The sequence below is a fragment of the Castor canadensis genome, chromosome 7, assembly GCF_047511655.1.
Source record: "Castor canadensis chromosome 7, mCasCan1.hap1v2, whole genome shotgun sequence".
NCBI classification, from domain to species: Eukaryota; Metazoa; Chordata; class Mammalia; order Rodentia; family Castoridae; genus Castor; species Castor canadensis.
Window position 1 is genome coordinate 7,400,547 of NC_133392.1, and position 19,746 is coordinate 7,420,292.

The following is a 19,746-nucleotide window of genomic DNA, read 5'->3' on the forward strand; positions in this document are numbered from 1 at the left end:
GGAAGTTCTTAGAGAAAACCTGCCAAGAAATTTCCCCTGGTGCATCCTCGGGGCACTGCTTCATGCTGCATTGTCAGCATCTGCAGAAACGAGCAGCTTCGAGTTTTTTGCTTTTCTGTAGCTGAGTACTTCTTTTGACCTTAAAGTAACAAATGGACACTTGCTTTAAAGGTTCTGACGGTCTTCCAGCCCTTTAGTGTTCTTAATCCACTAAATAAGCTGTCACTGTTCACTCTTCTCCAGTTGCCCAGCTTGAAATTCCATGTAGAAGGTGGTGATACCTTCTGCAGGGCAGAGTGGTCTCCCTAGTTCATTAATCTGACTGAAGTGGCTCACGTTAAAAGCCTGTGCCCACCAGCCACTAAGATGAGATGTATGTATGTCTCAGACCTTTGCTTAAAATCAAGAATTCCAATCCCCTTTCCTGCCTTTCTTTCAAAAAGGGAAGACTTCCCAAAGTTAGGGTTTTAGAAATTCATTCTCTCTCTCATGCATACTTCCAAAGCTTTGTATAGTAGACACGAAAGTAGAAAGTAAAGCCTGTGGCATACTAAGGCAATATTACACAGGGAATATTAATTAGTTGTTAGGCAATTAATTAGATACTTAATTTCCTTTTATGTTCCAGAGGTGACTATAATGTGACCAAGGTGTTGCATATTAAGGGACTTGGAGGTGGGCAGGGTATATAGCAGCCTGGTAGTCAGAGCAGGAAAGGTATTACAGAAGATACCTGTGGTACAGGTATTGGAGAGTGGATAGGAGTTTGTCAGACAAGCTCTGCCACCTCAAAAGGATGGTTCCTTGGTGTGGTAGATGCTTGTGCTTGTGTTATTAGAGGCTTGGGACTGTGGAAAGACTGTACCTGTCTCTCCCTCCCTAGCACTCAAGACACTAGAATGGGAACATCTTCCTCTCCCCACCCCACCGCCCACCTTCCTTAAGTTGGAAAGTTTGGGTTATGAGGTGGTGTGGGGAGCAGTGTACAGTGAATTGCTTCTTGACTTTGGATGTGTGACAATCTTGGGTATAGAAGCCACCCCCTGCATCCATGGGTTCTGCATTGTGGATTCAACCAACTTCTGATTGAAAAAATTCTAAAAGTTGGGTGTTGTGGTACACAACTGTAATCCCAGCACTCAGGAGGCTAAGGCAGGGGGATCACAAGTTCAAGGCCAGCCTGGGCTACATAATTAGACCATATCACAAATATAAAAAATAATAGAACTTCTATAAGGACTTACAGTATAGCTGTTCATATAGCATTTATATAGTATTAGGTGTTAATCCAGAAATGGTGTAAAGTCTATGGGATGTCGTGGGTAGGCTACATGCAGATGCTAACCCCCTTACGTGAGGGGCTGGAGCGTTCCTCCCACACCTGCAGAGACCTGAGGATGATTGTTGTGATTACTTCCTGCCATTGGTTATGGAGTAGAAGCTGGTTGCCTGATTGCAGAGCTCTGCTCCCTGAAATGGAGATGCAAGAAAGCAGTGTGGTTTTCTTGTGAATGGGGGCCCAGTGGCCCTGCTTTGTGACTTTCTGTATACTCACACAGGACAATGTCTTTCGCAGGGTTGGAGCCTAACCATTTGCCTCATCATTTTTGTTTGTTTCTTTGTTTTGTTCTTGCTTTTGAGACATGGTCTCACAGTGTAGCCCAGCTGACCTTGATTGCCCTGCCTCAAGCTCCTGAGTACTGGGATTACAGGCATGAACCACCATACCTGGCCTACTCTCATTGTTTAAAATGAGGAGAAATGTGTATTAGGAATCTACCACTTTTTAAGATTTGAATGGTTAGAAAAATAGAGTATAGCTGGGAAGCAGGTTACCATAACTTCCCACCTTTTGTATATTAATGAAGCATTTGAACCCGAGTTTGGGAGTTTTGGGATTGGAAGCAACAGTTCATGTCTGTAAAAGTTGCCTCTCTCCTTCCTTATGGGTTACTTTAATCTGTGGACTCTGCAGTTGCATGGCGACCCCAATGGTGAAGTTCCATCTTCATGGAAAATCCATAGAAAAACACCTGGCCGAGTTTGCCAGCCAGACGCTGAACTCTTCTACCAGGCACAAGACTAATTTGGCTGCCCACACCTCCGACAGTGCTGTGTGTGTGGCACGCAGGTCAGATGACATGGATGGTGCCATATATTTCCTCCCTCTTTCATGTGTAGTAAAATAAATGTGAGTGCTGTTTAATGTGTCACCTCATGTAATATTGCACTTGCCAAGAAAGTGCAATTTTATTGAACATTAGGATTGAATTCTTAACTGAGTAATCAATTTCGGTAGTAAGTTAAAATGCTTCCATCAGTGGACAAGTGCAGCCTTTCATCAGACTTGCAGTAGATTAACAGTTGTCAGCATTTATGCTAATGGCGCTTCTGAACCATGGCTTTTGAATTGCACTTTATAATTCCATATTTCTCAAAACACTCGGTAATACTTGGGCTTGAAGGTATTGATTGTTTGGTTCCTTTGCATGCAACGTGGAGATGTAAAGAAAGCCAAGTGACGTTTTCACCGTGGTAATACGGTATTATCTGGCTTTGCACACTTGGCTTTGTGTCAAAATAGAAGGAAGGGGTTCATTTGTTCTGGTGCTCTTCTGTTTAATTTGATGTGGTGTGTGGCTATAGCAAGACAGATAGGATTTGTAACGAAACCGTTTAATAACCTCTAGTAGTTTCATGTCAAAGGCATTGGAAAAATGCAATTAAAGGATGACTAGATGTAAACAAAAATCACTGCTTCAACTTCACTGACTTGTTCCATTTTGCTTTCAGGGTTTCATCACCTTACATGGTTGTGAACCGATGAACCTGTGTCCCCATAAAAAGACGGACAACCCACTGTGTGAACTATAGTTTGTGGACACATTTATATTGGTGAGTTACTGCCAGATATCTCCAGGTAAAAGTTCAGTTTTCTAAAATCCCCTTTGGAATGTGTTTTCAGTCAGTTGATGACTATGGATCGCCGGCAGCCCCTGATGTTTCACTGGGATGTCTAATAGTAGGATCATATTGATTGTCTTTCAATTAATTGCATCTGGTATTTTCATTTATCAAAAGCAAAATACATGTAATGAACTCTGAAGCAATACAGTTCAGTGAAAAGTGATTTTTTTTTTTTTTTTTGCTGCTGCTACTATAGAGATAAGTCAATGGAAATTATACTACAAGAAAGCTCAAGCCAGATGGAAATAGCGTTAGGGCTTTCCGATGTATTAATTAAAAAGAATAAAAATGAATTAGGGAGATGGTCTCCTGCCACCCCCATCATTATAAAATGGTAGACGGATGGTGAATGGGCTTTTTTAGAAAGAAAGCAGCCTGCCAGTGATGGCAGCCTTTAATCAGCTTCCATTTCCAGTTGCCGAGCTCTGGCATGTCTGTGCATCCGATATTTTATGTTTTTGTTTTTTTGTTTTTTTTGTTTTTGTTTTGTGTTTCTGGGGGAGTCGGTTGGGAAAGTGGGTGTAGCCAGAAGAGAACATTCTGTTCTGCCTGAACTGTTTTGGAGTATTGTGGAGATGATATTGATTGAAAATGGTTCAATCCTGCACCTGCAACAAGGTTTAGTTTCCTCATGCTTTTACCCATGTTGTACAAAACGTGGATCTTACTCAAAAATCTCAGTGTCAGTTTCTTTGACGGGATTTTTTTTCTCCTTTTAAAAATATCTTTCCTCCTTAAGGTAACATTATTCAAAAGCAAGAAGGCAAGTGTGAGCTAAGTTGCTCAGCGTCCTTTTTGTCCAGCCTAGAGGGGATGAGCTTTGGTTAGAAGGAAGGTGTCAAGGTCACCTTTCCTGAGCTGCTGAGGCAATTAGAGGCCCACTCCTGTGGGCACCAAGGGATGACCCCTGGGGACCATGCTGAATCCCACCAGAGCAGAGTAGGCTGCGATTGGAAAAGGGTCTCACTGGTTGTCTCCCTCCTTTGGCCCTGGAGCAAGGAGTAGTACAGCTGCCCAGGACCTGCAGACAGCTCACCAGCCTGAGGAACTTCAGCAAGTAACCTTTTCTCTGTTCATGTGGAAGGAAGCCATCTTTGTGAATTGAATAGGTGGACTACAGTAGTCCTTAAGATATGCAAATCTGTATGTCCATGTGTTCTGTGTGCATACACACACCTTTTAAGGTTGAATTTGGTTTGGAAACTCTAGAGACCTCTCCCAGGAATGCTTTGACAATGCTTCGGCAAAAGGCCACAGCGGAGCATGGCACCCACATGCACATGACTCTTGGTCATTTTTGAACACTTAGCATTGGGGGATGAGCCACCAGGAAGTATCATTGAACCTCCTTTGTGGGGAACATGAGAGAAGCCATGGCCATCATTCTGACCTTCTCTTCATTCAGTTCTGCTGCTCAAGGCCAGCATTTCTTTTATGGTTCTCTTCTAAAGAGACCTGTGTGCTGGGATCTTCCCCGGGTTTTCAGACATCATGGGCCTGGAGTGGTGCAGTGTGTTAGTTCCTATATTGAGTGCTGGGCTGGCCATGTTTCCACTGGTGTCCAGTTCTGTGTCTAGATGTTAACTGTGTCAGCTGTAGGAGCTCTTTCATCCCGAAAGGCACCTAGGCCTCCCCTCCCCCAGGGAAGCACCTCATCTGCAGAGCTAACACCCCAGAGGCACTCTGGGTGTATTTTATGGACGCTCATTTTGTGGTTGGGAAATAACTCCTCTAAAATGAGGCTGTGGTTTAATGGTGAAGTGGGCTTTTCCAGGATCAAAAACGGTTGAAAAATGAGTCTCCTTTGTCCTAACCTGATCATTGGACCCACTGAAGGATCCTGTGTAATGCTGTTCTCTATCTCAGAGACAGCTGACGTTCTACAAATGCTTACAGTAACAGAATGAAATCACAACACAATTCCTGGTAACAGATGCTTCCTGGGTACCGCATGCTCCCACACTTGGCAGCACACCTGTGTTTTTGACACACTGTGGGGAAGGAGTTTAGGATAGCACTTTGAAAGAAGTTAGGCGACTGCCTTACTAGAGCTGCCCATTATTGGAGATGGCCAGTTCCCGGAAGAAGACTTGTGATATCTCTAGCCTGCACCCGCTGTTGGCCTGCTGCCCACCGGCTCCAGGGTTAACCTTCTCTACTGGTCACACTCACAGGTTCCCAGAAAGCGTGTGTTTGCTCTTGAACCTCTTATTCCCACAGGCGTGTCACCATGGCAAACAGGTTTGTGTTGCTTTAGCATTGTTGTGACCAGTACCGAAACAGATAACAACTTCAAGGAGGGTGGGTTTATTTTATTTCATGGTTTCAGAGTTTCTGCCCATAGTCCTTGGCTCCATTGATTCTGGGCCCATGACGAGACAGAACTTTATGGCATAGAGAATATGGCTTATGCTACTCACCTCATAGCAGACAGGAAGTAGACACAAACTATAGGACAAACTGTAACCCCAGGACACATCATCCAGTGACTTGTTTCCTCCAGCTGTGCCCCACCTTCCAAAGTCTCCAGAACCTCCCAAAACAGCACCACCAGCTGGGACCACGTCCCCAACACGTGAGCCCTTTCAGGGGACACTTGTTTCCAAACCATAACATGGCTGCATGCCAGTCTGCAGTAGCCACTCTTTCAGCAGGGCTGCTGTCTATACGTGGTAACACAGCTACTTGGATTGTGATCAAAATAGTGAACACGTTGATTTCAATCAGGAAGCTGACCTATTGAGCTCTCCTGTCTAGACAGGAGATTTGGGAAAGGCAATACTGGGTTCTGAGCTCTCAGGTCCTTGTACTTTCCAGCAAGTGCCATACCACTTAAGCCACATCCCCAGTCCTTTGCTTTTGGTTTGTTTTTAGATAGGGTTTCAGGCTAATTTTGCCTCTGCCTCCTGAGTAGCTAGGATTACAGCCATGTGCCACCACACCAGGCACACACCAGATGGGTCTTTTTTTTAATGTTGGCAGAGAAGGAGATAGATGAGAAACCTGAGTCTTTGTCAAAACCATGGCCTCAGAAGGGAAAGCTGGTGAGGCGCTAAAAGCATTTATCTGCCATTTTTGTCATCTTAGTGTTTTTGAACATGTCCTAGTTTAATGGCATTACGTTCCTGTTGTACTGGACTTGATAGTTTGGTTTGTGGACACCCCGCGTTTCAGCTTTGTCCTCCTGAAGAGGCTCGTGTTGTCATTAATTCACGTTGCCACCGAGAATGTTGTTAGTTTCTCTGGAACCATCACTTTGCCTAGGTCATGGTTTTTCCTGCACCATTTTGCCATTAAGCATTTATATTTGCAGCACCATCCAGTTATCTTGTAATTTTAACAAAAGTGTCAGGGAAATGGAACACTTTTGGTTAAATGTCCATAAATGAGTAGAGATCAAATCAAAGTCCTTAGCTGTTCTTGTGTAAAATAATGGTGGAAATGGGGTGACTGGGATTTTGTGAGCACAGAGTGTGACAGCATGCGTATCTGGCTTGTGACAGATCACAACACTGATGTAAAAATTTGACCTACTTAACAAGGCCCCTGGGAAAGGCCATCTGAGGTGAAAGTGTTGCTGGTCACTCTGCTTGGTGATGGAAGCAGGCCTTGCCATGGTCTGTTGCAGGAAGCAGGCCATGTTGACCATCTGAGCTGTGGCTTTAGCAGGACAGTGGTGCCACATTAGGTAATCTTCCTAATGGTTGGCCTCTGGACTATTTGTGGTAGGAAGGGAAAGGATAGAATTGACTTACTCTAAAATGCCTAACCATGGGCTCTGATGGTGTGGTTTGTGGAGCAATCCATCATGGTCCCAGTGTGTCTACTTTCAGTGTCTTTTTGGGACTCAGCCTCCTGGGTGCTAGTTACCAGAGTTTGATCATCTCCTTCTGGCCTGTGATCCTGCTATAGTGTTTAGACCTTTGACAAAACTGGCAGCATTGTAAACCACAATTCAGAGGAAGATGCACAGGGCCTTTCATCACTAAATGAGAGCAGCCAGGAGGCAGAGATAGGGTGGCAGCTATGCCATGTGGAGCTTCAGCCAGCTCTGTGGAGGGGAGGCCCCAATTGGAACTCTTGGGTGTTGTTCTGAGCCTTCCCAGCACATGGGAGACTAGAGCAATTATCCAATCTGGTCCCCTTCTTGTTTTTAGAGCCATGGCTGGTCTTGAGTCACAAGGGTGTGGACCAGGAGTGCAGGGGGATATCAATGCTGGACCTCTTCCGGGGGGGTTGGGTTTTCTGCTATGTTAATGGTGTTCTCCTCCCCCTACCCACCCCGGCTGCTGGTTCTAATCAAAGCTGGGAGGAACAAAACAGAAGGTCTTGATTTTTTCACTCAGTCATCTATATGACAGCACTGCATCCTACATGTGCTTGTGGGGGTTCCCTGCCAGGGTGGGTTTCCATCCAGCTTTAGGGCTTCCTTAGGAAGGATGGCTCCAAGCTAGCTTCAGGAGAGCAGACAAGCCAGCCAACAGCCCTCTGCCCCTGGTGGGAGCCACTGGTTGTGTCACTTTTGAGCACAGTTTGGGCACTGGTGGAAGATGTCCAAATGTGGATGTGTGTGGCCTACGTCTCTTCCCAAGGTCTTCATGACTGAGCTAAGATTCTCATTTTATATGTTAAGAACTCATCAGCACATGGATCCTTCCTGCCCACCTGGGGGTCAGGTGCTGCTATGGTGGCATCACCCCAAACCCAAGTTTCCCCTCATTCCCTGTTGGTGGGACCCTTTCCAGAAACACCGCGTAGCTATTACTTGCTTTGCCAATGTTGTGGGGATTAGTTATAATTGGCAATGACTTCCTGGGGTCTTTGGTGTTCTTGGAAGCCCATTTATCAAGGATTCACCAAGTGCATGTCCAAGCTTGTGAGGGGTTCCACAGGGCCCACGCAGAATGGGGGATAACACTACTTGCCCCGAGGGGCTGGCTGTGGGTGGACTCAGATATCCAAAGAAGACCCTCTCTGTCTCTCTTCAGCCAGCCTAGTGGAGCCCTGAACAAACATGGTCAGAAAATTGGCCTACAGAACTTCACACCCCACCTGAGGTATCCCCACTAGACTGAGCCCCATTCTGTGGGAAAATAGGATGCAAATTCTGACCCGTCCCTGTCCTTAACCTGAAGCTTGGAGCATGGTTTGTTGAGGGAGAAAGAACGGGGAGGAGTGAGCTTGACAGTCCTCACTGACTTAAGGAAATGATGTTTTGTGTTCATTGTCAAGTTTGGGGTTGGCAATGCATATGTTGAAGCAGAGTTTTCTTGTTAAAATGTTGGTCCTCTAATCCAGTGTTCCTATGTGATTGATTAACGTCAGAGTATACTTTTACTTCTTCCTGTGGGTATTTTTGCCATTTATGCATTACCATTGCTGTTCTTTTATGATTGCTCATAGATGAATATGAGAACAATAATATTTTCTATTTTGAACATGGCCTTGGTTTTAGGCACTTACAGTGGATTTTCCTGGAGGGACAGGAAGTTTGAGGGACTTACCTGGGTTCAAGTGTAAAGGCCATAACTTTGAACTTGCAGCAACTCCCTTAAGTGGAAATGTAAAGAAATCCTGTTGTATATGAAAGACAGCCCACATGATGGGAACGATCTGGGTACTTTCAGAGTTTTTTTTAACCATGTCTTGGTCCCGATTTTCACCTTCACATAAAGAGCAGAGTGCTAAGTGCATTTTTTTGAGTTGTGCTCTAAGAAACCAGAGAATTCCATGCCTCTCCAGGAAGGTGGGTCTCTGGCCTGGTGTTTCATCTGAGGCATCCATCTAACACCAACAGAGCATATTTGCTTTATTTATTGATTGATTCATTTATTTTTGGCAAAGTTGATGTCTCCCACCTGCCCCATGCTGTTAGAAATAAAGTCTTCCTGGTTAACCGAATGCTTTTGCAGTTCATTCTTCCTCCTGGTTAACCGAATGCTTTTGCAATTCATTCTTTCTACATACCAGTTAAGATAATTCTCCTAGTCTTGTACCAGTTAAGGATAAATAGCAGGTTTTAAGACAAAATGCTGTGTAATTCGCCAGTGTTTTTGTGGGGGGGGGGCACCTGGGAAATGCATGAGAATATCGTCCCTGAGTTGGACTATGGTGCAAGGAGCTAAAATGGGACTTACTTCTGTATTTATCCCAAGAAGCAGCCCGAGTGGTGACATTTATACATATTTCGTAATATGGTTTCTTTAGGCACACGGGGCAAATAAATCAAGTTCTCAGCAGCATACTATTTAAAAGAAATGGCAACTACGTGGAGTAAGTTGCAGAAGCTGTTAAGATCAACTCTGTATGGCAAAAAGATAGTGAATTAGGGGAGAATGTTAATGTGGAAGAATGAAAACCGACCCATGGATGAATAGAAGTCAAGGGCATCTGATTACAGTGTTTTCTTTCCATTTCTCCATAAATGTGAACTCACTGACAGCGACGGCCCCTGCATAGGGTTCTTCCCTTCCATCCCCTCTGTCTTTTCTCCAGGCAGAGTTCTGGGGTCTCTGGGAACTTCCACTGGGATCCACTTGGACAGAGCCTTGATTCCTCAGAATCACACTGGGCTGTGTTTTCATATAGATTTATGGGAAATAATGTGTGGCGAAGGTATCTGCTACCTGGGCTTTGTAGCTAAACACCTTTTCTACTGTCTCATTCACTGTTTACCTAACACAAACCCAGCCTATGTTGTCCTGGGCTGTGCCAGTAGGATAATCTGGAAGGAGGCAGGTCTGCCTGGTAGAGCCTAAGACAAGGGTCTCAGACCCCTTGGGAAGCTTGGCCCAAGCATTCAGTCACAGTAGTGCTGAACAAAGGCAGACAATCTGCTTGCACATTTTGGGAACTTTGCAAAATAAGATTAGGTGGGAAGCACAGGGGAGAAGTGGGGTCTGTGTGCTAGGAGACCTTGACCCCAGCTGTTCTTGGATCCTGAGTCTCTTCTGGGTGTTAGCTGCCCCTGGGATTGGCCTTCCTGGGAGCATTGCACCCCACTCTGCTTTGGCCATCCCCACCCTCCTCACGCGGCTCCCCCTGTGCTCCCTGAGTGCACAAGGCGGCCCGTTGTCTGATGTTGGCACAATAGCCAAAGCTTTTAGTCTCTTCTGACTGAAATTAAAAAAAAAAAAAAGTCTAAAAGCATGGGAAACAAATTGAAATAAGAATCAGAATTCTGGTTACTAACATAGGACCTTACTGAAAGATTCTGCAAGCTCTCTGAGGCCTAGCCCTGTTGGTTGCACCCTTTGTCTCCTTAAACACTCTGTATGGTACAGATGCCCTCCTGCTTCACCTTCCTGCATGCAGAGATGACAGGTTTTTGCTCCCATGCCCAGCTACCATCAAGTGTTTCTTGAATGAATAAACAGGCTAACAGAGGGGCCACAGAGATGTGGACATGCAGGGACCCAACCCAGCATGTGTCTGGATGGCTGGGTTGCTGTGTTTGCTGGGAGGGTTTTCTACAGATAGAAGGCAAACCAGCATGTTACCCTACCTGTTAAGTGAAAATGTTCAGAAACCATAAAGCCATGTCCTTGAGTTTTCCACCGCAGGAAAGTGAAGGCTTCCGTCCCTGACATGCAGGTTGAATGGGAGACAGCCTCGTGTGACACAGAGACCTGGCTGTCCCCTCATCTGAGGATGCTATGCTATGCCACCTCATGGATGAGAGGTGTTGTGGCTTTGCTGCCCTGTCTACATCCAAACTATGACCATGAAGACAGCAAGAGGGCCCAACTGGCTCCTAGGTGACTGGATATTGAATTCCCTCATGGGCCAAGCAGTACAGCTGTTTTTGTTGCCTTGCCCTCAGAGGCCTGGAAGCCTGTGTTTTCTGGGCGTGTGACTGACAGTCCCAGTCTCACGTATGTTCAAAACCTTCACTTGGATGAGAATATAGTACTCCTGGCTTCTCATAATTTAATTGCAACTCACTGCGGCTCCCTAATTACAGCAGAAAATGACCTCTAAGCCACAACATCAGGCTGCAGCTTCCTCTCGGAAGGAGCATCTATTGATTCATGCTCTGATCTCCCACCGGGCTTAAGGGGCAGCACTGCGATGCCTGATTAAGGCCGGAAAGCCTTCTGAGTTCTGTTTAAACAGAGCAGATTGATGCAGCCTGAGACTTGGCCAGGAGGCAGCTCTGCTCTTCCATGGAATTGCATCATAACAGTCACTCCCTCTAGCCACTGAATGGCTTTGGATCTTCCTTGTATTTGCATGGGGAAGGTGAAGATTCAAAGGCCTTGGTGATGGGTGGAGGGCAGGGTCCTAATGGCCTGGTGGCCTAAAAACTAGGTGCAGCTAGACCTTGGCCTCTTGATAGCATTGACCTTGGGAGACCTAAACCCCGCTGAGCTTAGTACCTTAGAGTCATTTTCCTTCTGCTGAATGTGGTTAATGGCAGTGCTCAATTTCAGAGCCTTCGGTATTCAGTGAAACGATACTGAAGAGGGTTTGGCAAGTGCCTCGTACATTGTAAGGGCTTAGAAAAGAAAGACTGCTGTCATCACTGTCTTTGCCATTGTCATCAGTATAGCAGTTGAGGTAAGTCTAGAGCCATAGGCTCAGAAAAGGGGCCGGGGTGGGGGCTGCCCCAACTGAAAGAGGCTGTCTAGGACTCAGTCGTCCAACTGTGAGGCCAGTGAGCAGGTCTGTTGTAATGAAAACACAGTAGCTGCAAGAGTAGAACTCTGTCCTTGCCTATGACATTTTTAGCACCGTTTTGAAGGTGACATTCCTCCTTGTTCTTGGGAGGTAAGATGTGCCCCCCTTTCCCACCAGTCTGGTGATGGTGTTTTTCACCAAGTGGTAAGTGGTTGGGCATTTCCCTGTGTTGAATTCTAGTCCTCACTTACTTGTGAGAGGATGTGCCGGTCCCAGCTTCAGCAGAGGTGATACTGTGCCCAAGGCACCTGCTCCCGTGACCGGTGTGTGTGGTGTAGACTGGACACCTATTTGATAATGTGCATCCTTTCTCTGGGAACATGTCCCCACTCTCCTGTTGGTGGCTTGAGTTCTCTGCAGTTTGCCTGAAATGTGAGATATCAGCACAGAGCCTCTCAATGCGTTTCCTGCTGCTCTACCTGCTTGTATAAAGAAGTGGAATTTATTTCTTACAGTTGAGGAGGTCCAGAGTCCAATTGGCTTCTAGGGAGGATATCACATGGCAAGTGAGCATGTGCAGAACTCTAAAGCCATCACCAAACCTCACCCTTAGCACCTCGGCTAGCTCCTCTTGTCCCCCAAAGGCTGCAGATACCACCATCTGAATTTGGACTGCAGGGGATAGCTCCTACCCCATCGGGCCTGAGGCCTGCATAACTCCCATTTCTCTGCAGCAGCAGGGAGGAAGAGGACATTGGGCTATATCCCAAGAGCCACGCGGGGAGAAGCGGGTGAACACGGCCACTTCACATGAAAGGCTGTTAGATCCAGGTCACTGGGTTTGGACTCCTGCATTTTATGGCAAAGTCTAAAAATGCAGATTTGTAACAACCACTGTTAATGAATTCAGACTGCTTGAGTTTCACACTGAATAATGGCTGGAATTATCAGAGCTCGCAGCTTTTGAAACCCAGGACTGTGTAATCTTTTCTCAAGATTAAATTGATAGAATGATGTCATATCACATTACTTTTATTAACAGTCCTGGCTGTAAAAGAAACATGCCTATTACAATAGGAGAATTTAGTAAAAATAGTAATAACAAGACAATTTGGAATATGTAATATATTCAGTAAGTTCAGAATGCCCGCATCTCATTTAAAATGCAATGTTGGGTCCAGACATATTGAATGCAATACCTTTGTACCCTAGGGCTTCCTCTTTTCTACATTAAAAAAAATATTCCATTTAAATGCAGATTGTGATTTGCAATCTAGGAAGAGAATTCTAGAAGAATGAGGAGGAAGGACAACTCTGCATCTATTAACTTAATTTTGGTTTCACATGTTATTCTCCTCCTTATTCCTCTCGTCCTTATCTCTTCCACCCACCCTCCCCCAAAGGGTCATTTCTAAGCACGCAAGGAAGGAAAAAGCTTTAAAAGTTTCAGAGGCTAACAATGTCCTCATACCTCTTCTGGTCTTAAAATTATCCTCCACCTCGCTACCCTACCCCAACCCACAGTCAAGTGGGGAAACACAGAGGCCCTAGTTTTTTTGTTTGTTTGTTTTTTTCTAAACATGGTAAGAGCTTGAGTATCTCTTTCTTTAATCGGGATGTATCCTAACAGATTGTGTATAGAAACTGAATTTAAAATTTTGTTGCTCCTAATTTTTTTGTGTGTACATGTAAATTTACCCCCAGTCTTTCCTTGCTTTTCGACACGTGTTTTCACCAGCGTACCCAGAAAGCAAATGGAGCAGCTGCAGTGCCAAGTGCAAATTGTTAAGGAAATGTTAAGGCTCCCCTTTACAGAGGAGAACTGACTTGTCGGATGTCGAGCTTCAGTTACCAAAGAAATGCATGTATAGCTTTTGACATTCTACTCTTAGAATTAATTAGGTCTCTAATCATTATAAATACCATTTTCTTTCGCTGTTGTCTGCAGTTAATACGGCACTTCTTGCTATATATACACTTGTCAGTTTCAAACTGAGCATTGTGTTTTGGCTTTTATGATCTGTCAAGGGAAAATGGAAGTAAATTCTTTATAATATGCTAATTGATCTGTTTGGGAATTTTAGAAACGACAGCATCTGTGCTTACCAGTAACACGGTTAATAGCTTCCGTTCTTCAACACCCAAAGGTTTGCTGCACTTGTACGTGATCCTTGTGAGACCTTCGGTGTCCTCAGGGCTCAGCTCTGTGGAATCTTGAGTTCCTTTTCTGGTGCTTTAGGCTTGGGCTTGAGACCTTGTGGAATCCCGTTTTGAGGCCGCCTCTGGTCAGAGTGCTGCAATTGTGTCAGTTCCCGGAACAGTGAAGATGACTCTTTCTGGTCTGATGCCCACTTACCCCAGCCTAGTTGAGACAGATTCAGATTAAGTGACTGTGGACCCATGCAATCCTTGGGACCCTTCTGCCATTCCTGCAGGTGTCCCTCACCTGATAGGTAGGGACCTTTGTGCTGTCCTTTAGCCAGATGGTTTGGGCAACTTCAGGAACTCATTTTTCATACAATCCTGTTGGTCATTCCTGCAGACAGCGTGTCCTGTCTTTCCCCAAAGTGGGAGCGCCTCCTCTGGCGTGGTGAAGCTGCTGCCATTGGAGGTGGGGGAGAGGGTGTTCTTCCACAAGCCTGGAGGGACTGCAGTGTCAGGCTCAGAGCTTGTGTCCTTCCCTGTCCAGGAAAGTGGGGTAGGAAATGGGTCTTTTCTACTTGGGGGACCAGAGCCGTCCAGCCACCGATCGGGGAAGGACATTGCTGGGCCTGCATGTTCTGTGTGTGGGGCACTCGGTATGCAGCTTCATTCAGGCCCGTGCACATGGTATAGTCCACAGAGTTGGGGTTTATGTCCTTATTTAGTCCTATTCAACAGGTAAGGGAGATCCAGTGACTTCTTGGCACCTAACAGGAGCAGAGGTGGGCCTTGAATCTGGGTTTGGACTGCATGCACACCCAGCTCATTCTGCTCTGCCCCTTACTCCCCAACAGTTTAGAACTTAGATGTAAATGTGGGTTTACATCTTAGATGTAAATGTGGGGTTGGATGCACAGGACCACATGTCATTTTTTGAGTTTGCCTCTGTGACCAAATGTTTGTTTACAAACCACACATGCAAAGAGCTTTCCTGACTTGACAGGTTTAGCTTATGGGTTTTATTGCATGGGGTTTGGAGCTGTTTCCCACATAGCCAGTTGGGTGGGGTAGAGGTGTGGCCCCAGGCCAGCACGAGCCTCTTGGACCTTGATGCTGTGACCAGCGTCCCAAGGTGGACCAGCTTATGAGAGCAGATCACACCTAAGTGTTGTGTGTCTTTGTCTCTTCACCAGTAACTTTACCCAGGCTGGCTCCGTGGGCATGTCTTCTCTCTCAGAAGCCTGGCCCTCTCCTTCCCCAGGCCCTGGCCTTTATATAGCTGTTTAACACAGAAACACCTGCAAACTGACACACTAAGGGCTACCCATAGTCAGCCACACAACCCAGTGCTACTGTCCTCCTTTTAGTATTACTCCTCAGCCATCCTTGGGGGAGGGGGGTGTCATTCTCATTAGCAGCAAGGTAAGGACTGGAACTATAGGTTACTGAGATCCAGAAGCTCATTCCCAGTCTTCAGCATGGGCTGGTTTCACAGCCCACTTACTGATGGCACAGACTCTTACGTCTTAGTATAGTCTTAAAAAAAGAGAAAGAGGGCTGGTGGCATGGCTCAGGTGGTAGAATGCCTACCTAGCAAGCAGGAGGCCTGGAGTTCAAACTCCTAGCACAAAAACAGAACGAGAGAGACAGAGACTCATAGTAGACACTTAGGAGAAGTGATCATTTACTGCTGAGAACTATATATTGCTGACTTTTTTTTTTTTTTTAAACCTTTTCTTTGCACCTAAATCTTTGGGCAAAAGGTAGTAACGGGGGCTTGTAACTGAGACTTGGAGTTACAGTTCCTCTGACCTGTTCATTTCTGTCTGAACTCCCGCGGGCACACTCAGATGCACAAACATGCAAACACTTCCATGTTCACCTGTGTGTGCTCACACATACACACAGTCGTGTACACACTCGTGCACACCCTATTGTGAGTTGATGAATCTTGTTTCTGGCCTGTGTCTCTGAGGAGCTCCTGCAGCTGATAGAGTGACAGATGCCTCTTGCCCGTGTTTGCCTTTGCTGTCTCTGGGGGTTGACTTTGAGAAGTGAGGCCGATCTTGCTTCACTTCCATGGTAGAGAACCACAGTGTTGGACAAATAGCCATTCATCTTAACTGTTCCCTGAGATGTTGGTAGAAGTAGTGTTGCTCGATAATTTCTTCTCCTTTTCTTCCCCGTTGATGAGTAGAGCAGTTTAATTTGAGGCCAGCAAATTTTATAATTGGATCTAAAAAAGTGAAGCATGCGCGACCGGTTTGCACACTACCTTCAGCGCTCTGCCAATGGGAGACACTCTCATCCCATCCGGGTCCGATTATTTTATTATGCCAAAGTGAACGTGGGCAACCTACATGGGATCAGGACGCAGCAGGCTCACACTCTACTATCTCATTAAATTTTTCAGGCAAAAGCTACGAAAATTAATTGGAGGCGTGTAATAGTTTAGTATGTGAGCTGGCTTATGGCTATATAAATTATATGAAGAGAAGACAGTTTTATATACTGGGGAGGGGGGCACTGGTTTACTTTAATGAGAAGAGATAGGAATGTGAAGCTATTTTTTCATTACCGATGCACTGTAAAGTGTTTGGACTTAGCTGATGAATAGAGTTAATTTGCTGCTGTACTTCCAATAATTCATGTTGCACAGTTTAATGACTTCTAGATAAAAACAGGATTGAAATGTTAATTTCTCTGAAGAAATTGGGGCACTCTTGTATATCAGACTTTTCCCCCCATTAAACTACTAGTTAATTTTACTAAACAAGTCTCCTGGAGATGTTTCATGCTACACAGACTTTGGTATTTCTTACCTGACTCTGCCTCCCTTTTTTTACACAGTAGGGCTGTGTCCACCTGTGTTGAATTTCCCAGCATTTGGTCTTGGCAATGACCACAGATGTCACCTGCACTTCAGAGAGGCTGAACTTTCCCTCTGGCCATTGACTGATGGTTAACCAGGGGTTTGATCATGTAGATCTGTTGTTAGCTGGGAAGGGGAAGTCATTGATCAGTCAGTACTTGACTCAGGGTGCTTTGGTCTCGAATCATGCAAGGATTTGATTGACATTACCATATTATTCATTCACTTGTTCACTCATTCCTTTATTGATGGGACTGGAGTTTGAACTCAAGGCTTTGGACTTTCAAAGCAGGCACTCTACTGCTTGAGCCACGCCTATTTTGCTGTGGTTATTTTGGAGATTAGTTTCTCGAGAACTATTTGTCTGGACTGGCCTCAAGCCACTATCCTCCTGCACTCAGCCTCCCAAGTAGTTAGGATTATAGGTGTCAGCCACTGGCATCCAGCTATTTTTTTGCTTGTTTGTTTGTTTTATCTTCTACTTTTTCATAATTTGGGCCAGTGTTTTCCCCACAGGCACACGGAATTCAGTGTGACACTGAGTTCAGTGTTTTCTTTTTCTCTCAGAAAGATGAGAAGGAAATATTAATTACAGTAACAAAATATTAATCTGTTGGTGCTCACACGGAGTGCTCAGAATTTGATACTTATTAGAGATTTTTGTGCCGATACACGTACAAGCATGTATCACTTAGACCATGTACACAATTGGGTGCTTTGTCTTTTGGGGATGAGCAAGAGGGAACAAAAACAAAACCTCCTGGGGATTTGTTAGAAATAAGGCCCCCGAAGGCCACCGGAGTCACAATTGAAGACACAGGAACAGAATTGTCTTAGTAAGGCAAAATTTACTTCTGCAGAAGGGTGCGCAGGTGCAGGGGCACAGCAGGCAGAGGAGCAGACCATAGGTGCTCCTTTTTATTTCTGATGCAGTGGGCTCTGCCCCTTTCCTCGGATTGGTGCATGATGTGCTCGCGTTGACTAGGGTTACACTTGGGATCTGGGGATGGGGTAGGTAGTAATTTCAGTGCAAAAACAGAGTTCAGTGACCCTAGAACCCTAGAACTGCAAGCAGCTAAGATGGCAACACACTTTAATAGAAAAGACTGTTTTCCTCACAGTATTTTAAAAGAGGAGAAATAGGAGGTGAACTCAGCCTTTCCCCCTGCTCTGCCTTATGGTATATGATCATGGGGTTTCCAACAAGGACTGTGTTAGGGCCAGGCAGGTGAGAATCTGCCTGGATTTCCTGGCAGATGGGAGGGTTCTCATGCCCCTGGACCCAGACTAGTCCTGAGTGGGGTCATCTTCAGCCTGAACGTGGAGTCCCACAGGACTTTGGTAGACAGGGAGAATCTCTTTCCTACAGAGTCTGTCCTGCCTGCAGAGCTCAGGGTCTGCTTCTCCTTGGAGTTGAACCCTATACCAGTGAGGACCCTCACACACTTATTCCTCAAGGCCAGGATATCACAGGCCTCCTGCCTAGGGAGAACAGTCCTCAGGAGCCACCCAGACAGGGTGCAGTGGTGGAGGAAAGAGAAGACAGAGTGTCCTTAGGTCTGTGTCCAAAGCCACTGTCCTGGAAGAGCAGTGCTGTGACAGCAGTCATGGTGGTGGTGCTTTTGTGCCTCCTGAGAGCGAGAGTGTGTGGAGTTGCTTGCTCCTATCTCTGTCGGGAGGCAGGGTCCCTGCCCACCAGGCCAGCTGGTCCCTTGCTGTTTCTCCTGCAGCCTACAGTTCTGGCTGGGCCACAGGTTCCAGATTAGCCTGGTGACCAACAAGCTCCTTTTTGCAGATGGGGTCAATTATTGGTATTCAGGACTGACCCGTTGTTGACTTTGGCTTCCTGGGACCTTCTGTTCTACTTCTCTGTTTCCCATTGTTGGCTAGGGACCTTTCTTCAGGAAAGGATTTGGTGTTTTGTTATTGAGATCCTGTGTATGGACTCATGTCCGGTTTCTCCATCCAGAGCAGTAGCTTGGGCGGGTTACACAAACTTGGGGTGTGTTGGGAGAGGGCTCCCCTGCAGGACTGGGCCCTCAAGCCAGGTCCTCAGTTTCAACCCTGGAGCAGGTGTGCTCCCCTGACTCAGCTGCTTCAGGCCTGGGACACTTGGTTTCCCTGCGCCTGCTGTGGGTGGCAGGCAGCTCACTCTTGTCTCTCCTTTCTTGTTTTTCTCCACTTGGTGATATTTCCCGTTGTCCCTTTCAGCAGCTGCCTTCCCAACATGATGTTTCTGATGCCCCATGCTGGTGAAAAATTAACTTGTCATCAGCCGCAGCTATTTCTTAGTGTTCTTAGCTCCTTTGAAACTTCAGAGGCTTCAATTTACTGTTCCTTGAAGGCCACCTGTTGACATTCTGAGTCAGTTTGTTCCTCGATGTGAGCATGTGTGGGCATTTGTAGGCTGCAGCATCCCGGGCCTGTGTCCACTACAGGTCAGCAGCACCCTTTGTCCCCACCGCAGTGTTACAGTGTCCCCTGTGTGTGAGGTGTCCCGTGCTTGAACAGGTAAGGGGTGGATGTTTAGCTACTCTGGGCCGGTTGTCCCATTCTGTAGGAACCACCTGCAGTTCAGCCTCCACGTTGTGGTCCACTCCATGCCATGGGAATTACCCAGCCCCCATCAGAGAGGGTCCAGCCCTTCTAACCATGGTGGGCTTCCTCTGGCTGTCCGTGCTCCCTGCTCTAGCCCTCATTTCCAGAGGCAGGGCCATGTGTGTGGCGGAAGCCACTTGGGCAGACGGAAGGGGCCCTGCACTGAGACTTCGCCTCATGCCTGGCGCCTGGCTCCTTTATTCTCACATGACTGTTCTTGACAGTGTACTTGACAGACAGATTTATTTGTCACCTTGTCATGGTGACATGTTGGGATGGCTTCACCGCTCATGTGCCATCGACACTTGGCTGGCTGAAATCAGGACACAGCATCGCTCAGACTGAGCCTCGAGTCCTCTCGGCACCACCCATAACTCGCCGCCTGCTTCTTTAACTTTTAATTGAAACGGTTTAGTTACCACCCCTGCTGCTAAGAATCTGGGGACAATTAGGAAAGTCCCATCTGTCCTTTGAACCACATTATATTGCTTTTTTCTATCTGGAGAAGACGGCAAATTTTAGTCTTTGCCTCATCCTTTTGCTTCCCA

At 46.1% G+C, this 19,746-nt stretch overlaps 1 protein-coding gene across 13 annotated transcripts in view; it reads left to right on the forward strand.

The window, feature by feature from the left end:
• The window catches only part of Ctbp2 (C-terminal binding protein 2), a 148,410-nt gene that overhangs the window by 44,998 nt on the left and 83,666 nt on the right, over nt 1-19,746 (forward strand). For 9 of the 13 annotated variants that reach the window (XM_074078115.1, XM_074078102.1, XM_074078105.1 and 6 more), the window contains one exon: nt 2,794-2,895. The gene's annotated coding sequence lies outside the window, so the exon portion shown is untranslated. Of the gene's footprint in view, nt 1-1,283; nt 2,132-2,172; nt 2,192-2,793; nt 2,921-19,746 lie in introns of those variants that run through there. The other 4 variants (XM_074078114.1, XM_020157871.2, XM_074078106.1 and 1 more) reach the window with 4 other exon arrangements.